Consider the following 5,154-nt stretch of genomic DNA (forward strand, 5'->3'; position numbering starts at 1 on the left):
AGTAAGCCGAGCTGCCCCCTTGACTCGCTTGCTACTTGTGACGCAGCTCGAATCCACAGCAAGGCGGGTCTCTGCATGCGTTTCTGCGGGGTCCCGTTGCCCACGTCGCCCGTGGCACTCCCCCAGAGCTCCCCGCGGAGCCGTTTGGAGGGAGGAAAAGCGTGAGGACTCAGCACAGCTCCCGGGGGGTCACTTTCCCAGAAACTGACCGCAACGCCCCTCCCCGCCAGCCCCGAGGCCCACGGCCCAAGGGAGGAAGCGTCCGGGCGGCTTCGGTCGTAGACAGCCAGGCCAGCGGGCAGCCCCGTCGTCCAGGAAGGCTTCCCGGAGGTCTCCGGCCAGGAGGGACCGCTCTCCCCCGTCTCAGGCCTAGGGCCCAGGGGAGAGCCCTCCCGCCCGGCCGGGGAAAGTCCCAGGGCGCATAGGGGCGACTGGCAGGGGCCCGACCGCAGCAAAGAGCTCGGGGGTGCCCCTCCCAGGACCGGGCCTAAGTTTCCCGTGCTGTTGTCGCTCACCCTTGGAGCCCGCAGTCGCACCGCAGGCAGCGGGCGCGGCTTCCCTGCAGGCCGCGGATCGGCCCAGGACAACGCACCGCCCCACCCCGCCCGTCCAGGCCTGGTCGCCTCGAGGCCCACCCTTCCTTACCCAGGAGCAGAGCGGAGCTTCCCACTGGCCGGCCGCCGCCAGGGGCAGCCGCAGGAAACCGTAGCGTCTAGAGCGGGCGAAAGGACAGCAGCGGTCACCTCCGGCTCCGCCCCGCCTCTGCAGCAGGATCAAGGCGCATGCCCACCAGGGAGGCGGTGCGGAGAGGCAGGCCTCAGAGTGCCACGTGACTCCTTAAAGCGCTGGTGCCCGCCTCGTCACCACTAGCCTTCTGAGCCGCGAGGCCAGCCGCCGTCCTCGGGCCCGTCAGGGAGGGGCCTCGCAAACCCCTCGCTCTGTCCCTCCCACTGCCCTGCCCGAGCGCCGTCGCCATGGACACGGCGCGAGGTAAGGAGGCCTTACACAAGAGGTCTCGACCAAGGAGAGGAGAGCTGCGCGCTTCCTAGCTAGGAGGAGCTAACGCGGGGCATGCCGGGTCGGGGTCCTTTGAGGACAGTTTTTCCGCCTAGCAACAGCACCTACCACTACTCCCCCAACCCCCCCAGGCCTCGTAGGACCGCAGGAGAGATGCTGAGCGCTGGCATTCAGGGATGCCTGAGGATCTGCGGCCCTGCGAGGGATGAGCGCCCCGTCCCATCACGAAGAGGCGGGACTTCTCTGGTTCCCTGCCCCCTCCCGCGGACTTTGGGGTGACGTACTGCCTCAGCTCTCAGTGGGAGGAGCTCTTTATATTTCTTCTACTATCCCTAGTCGTTCTTGGCTATAGAATTTACGGGGTGTTGGGGTGCCGTTTGTTGCACTCTTCTGAGAGGGGGCTCCCTTCTCCAATTTATAGATTGTGCCGTCCCAACCCTCAACACGCCCCCTCCCCTTTTACTGGCGTTGCCTTCCGTTTGTGGCTTGCAAATCTAGGATTTTCACCAAGATGAGGGAGCAAGTAAACAATGATACTCAACGTAAAAACAATTATCAGTTTGAAACAAATCATTTTATTCCTACTCTGAAAGAATTGCTGAACACGAAAGGACCACAGCACACAGTCACAGAATAGGTTTAAAAGGAATTACAGCATTTATGTCATAACTGGTTGTAGTAAACTAACATTTACGTCTCAGCAGAACAGAAAATATTTTGTGCTTACTACATATACCAGTGTCTTCACAGAACCCTACAGTTCCCAACCATTCCTAGCCCTCCTTTTATTGATAACAAGTGCCAGGATTGGATCAGATCTTTTATCTTTGCCCATACTCTCTCTGAGGCAGAAGCTTTCCAGTTGATGAACCACCCCTGCTTTGTGAAAAAATTAACAGCCACACTCCCATGCCTCTGGTAATCTTCAGACTTTGGGAATTCACAAGCATACTCAGTCCTGGACACATGCACCAGGGGATAATCACTCACCAAAGGTTACGTAAGAACAAACACCGAATATAGAGGGCATTTGCCCCTTTTCTCACCCAACACTGGGGACCTAGCTGGAACCACTCTATGTGATTCACAGCCAGGAAGGAAGAAAGCCCTTTGTGTCTACCTTAGTGTCCTGAGCTGTTATAGCTCAGCAGACAAGAAGAGGAATCTTTATTTAATGATAGCATTTATTAAACTCTCCCTTTTTATCAGCCACTATACTATGTGCTGGAAGGAATGGGGACGAATGCTAATCCTTATTGGAGACCAAATACATAAATCAGTCCATACAAGATTAAATATAGGTCCTATGGAAAGAAGCCATCTATCATGCAAGGTCCTTATTCGTGAGTCTCATATGGCCAGAAGCAGGCCCAGAAATCTCTCACATGCAGGCAGACAATATTTGTTCCCATATAACCCTTCTTGATAGTATCACAAGATCTTAGACTTGAAAGAGATATCATCTGTTTAAATCTGTACCCTGAACAATTATTCACCTGACCCTGTAGCCAACAAGTGGTAATCCATCCTTTACTTATCAATCTTCAAGGAAGGGAAACCCATTACCTCCTGATCTGGGGCATTGGGAGAAATGTATAAGAGCAGGCAGCCAGCATGGAGGGAAAAGGGATTTAAATAGCTTTGGTGTCCTCAAACCCCCACCCCCTAAATGAGGAGTTTCTCTTTATATACTGATGAAACAGTCCTTATTGGACCTAGATTTGGTTGTGGGGATTGGAAGAGGGTATTAACTGGTGTCTCCCTTCTCCACACCAGCAAGGATTCATTGCATTAAGGTATTCCCAAGACTCAGAGCTAAGCTCTCTTCTACATTTTTCTTTGGCCTCCCAACTTTCCAATGGGGGTATTTGTTATGGGCACTGGTTTCCAAGGGAAGGCAGATAGAAGCCAAAGTGGTGCAGTGGAAAAATTCGTACTTTGGAGTCGGAGGTCATGGGTTTCCACCCCATTTCTCTCTGTCACTTACTAGTTGTATGACCTTGGGATGCTACTTAATTCCTTCGGGCCTCTGTTTCCTCACCTGTGAAATGAGGGAGTCAGATTAGATGGCCTGTAGGATTCCTCTCAGCTTTAGATCTATGAACCCTGTCTACACGTCCTCCCCCCAACAGGCAGGTAACAAAACAGCTGTCACTCCTCGAGAGCAGCATCTCCTTCATTTTTGTTTTCATGTCCCAGCACTGAGCACAGGAAACACCTCGTAAATGCTTGCTCAATTAGATGGGAGAGGTGAGGACCTAGGCAGGATAACACCCATAGGGAACCCTAGATACTGAGGAAGAACAAAGTGGAAGCAGAGGCTCCTTTCAGGCCTTCAGGACGAGGGGACAAGGAAAATAGACACATGACTAGACCTACAGCTTTTCCACAGCATCAGTCCATAAGGGGTTCAAAGAGGGGGTCCCCTTTGTATTCATCAAAACGGTTCAGGGACTTGAGTTTAAAGATTATATGTACTCCAAAGGTAATGCAGAAGAGCATGAAGAGAGAAGAGACCAGTCCCATCCAAATAGCAGGGGAGAAGAAGGCTGCACAGTCGCTGGCACCAGAAAAGCTGCCACCAGACAAGTTGAAGGCCTGGATCTGGAAATCCTGGAGAGTTACGCTCCAGGGGGAGCGAAAATCATGAGGCATCAGAAGGCCCCATTTGGTGGGGTCACTGCTTACGTACTGGCAGTGATAGGAGTAGGTGCTGGGTGCGATGACCTGCACAGAACTGAAGAAGGCAGTTGAGTTGTGGGTCTTGATCTCGAGCCCCTCCATGGTGAACCAGCTGCGGTGCGACCCTGGGTAGAAGTGATTGATCATACTGAACCTCAGCCTCAAGAAGGGACCAAAGAGGTTGTTGTAGGTCATTACAAGCTGGGCAGTGGAGTCGTTCCAGCTGGAGCCCGTCAGATTGAGCTCCGGGGCTCCGAAGGTGAGGGACGTGAGGTCTTGTGTCTGGCTGTCATAGCTCACTGAGAAGTGCCTGGCCCAGAACAGTATTCGAGGCTCCGTGTCACTGTAGCTCACCGGTGGCAGGGCCGGTGGCCAGGCTGGCTGGGCTTTATACTCTTGCCCCAGGCCCCTAGACACAAGCGACAAATCTCTGGCTGCTCTGGAAGGCCGAAGAGCGGTGAGCAAGGCTGTGTAGGGCTTTCCTTCTGCCTGGAGCCTGCTCAGCACCTGCCCAAGGATCTTATCTTGGCCAGCAAGGGTTTCCTTGTGAGCCCCCAAGTCACTGCTGGCCGCTGAGGGTATGTACACTAGCAGCAGTAGAGGGTGGGTGGTGTTCAGCGTCAGCTCTCTCAGGGATGCCTGGTCCACATGAAGAGGGCCTGTACCCAACTTCTGGGTCAGGTAAGACGTTAGGGTGGCAGCTGCAGACCAGCCCACTGCTGGCAGCACCAAGGAGGAGGGGGCCCTTTCCAAGACCTCCTGCAGGTTAGGGAAGGGACTCTCGGGCTTGTCGCCAAGCACCTCACCGAAAGCAGTGAAATCCTCCAGCCTCAGCTTTTCCTGCAGGATCAGCAGTACAGTCTGGGGTCCCTTCTCCAAAATGGGGTCCAGGCAGGTGTAAAGTTCAGGACGGGTGTAGATGTGACCTTCATAAGGGTTTTCCACGGAGGCCCGCAAACCCGGGGAACTGGACCACAGCAACAAGGGTACCTGAGGATCCGAGGCTTCCGACCGCGCTGCCAGAAGCAGCAACTGCAGCAGCAGCAGCCCCCGGAGGAACCCGATCCGCCGACGCCCGGGGCTGCCGCACGGCTGCCGCAGCACCGCTGTCCTGGTCATTCTCTCGGCATCTGCAGCTTCTGCCCGCCGCCACCGCCGTTACCGCAGTCCCCGCACAGTGCGCAGCCTCCACAGCCTACTGCAGCGGAGATGATATTGGCAGAACTTGGTCCTGTATCAGAGGGCGGGGCTGCGCTGCCCCGACTCCCCTCCCATCGCATCTCTGGGAATGGGGGCGGGGGGAGAGCAGCTGAGTCTAAGCTGGAAGGAGGAGGCAAGGGTCGGAGAGCATCAGAAAGAAGAGACAGCTGGCCTTCCCACAGATCCTCCAGCATTGAATGGCTCCAGCGTGTGTGTGTGTGTGTGTGTGTGTGTGTGTGTGTGTGTGTGTGTGTG

At 55.1% G+C, this 5,154-nt stretch overlaps 1 pseudogene; it reads right to left on the reverse strand.

Moving 5' to 3' along the window:
- Nucleotides 1–1,572: 1,572 nt before the first annotated feature.
- On the reverse strand, nt 1,573–4,818 carry LOC114041384 (annotated as a pseudogene).
- Nucleotides 4,819–5,154: the final 336 nt, after the last annotated feature.

The sequence above is a fragment of the Vombatus ursinus genome, unplaced genomic scaffold, assembly GCF_900497805.2.
Source record: "Vombatus ursinus unplaced genomic scaffold, bare-nosed wombat genome assembly UNPS02014172.1, whole genome shotgun sequence".
Lineage (NCBI taxonomy): Eukaryota > Metazoa > Chordata > Mammalia > Diprotodontia > Vombatidae > Vombatus > Vombatus ursinus.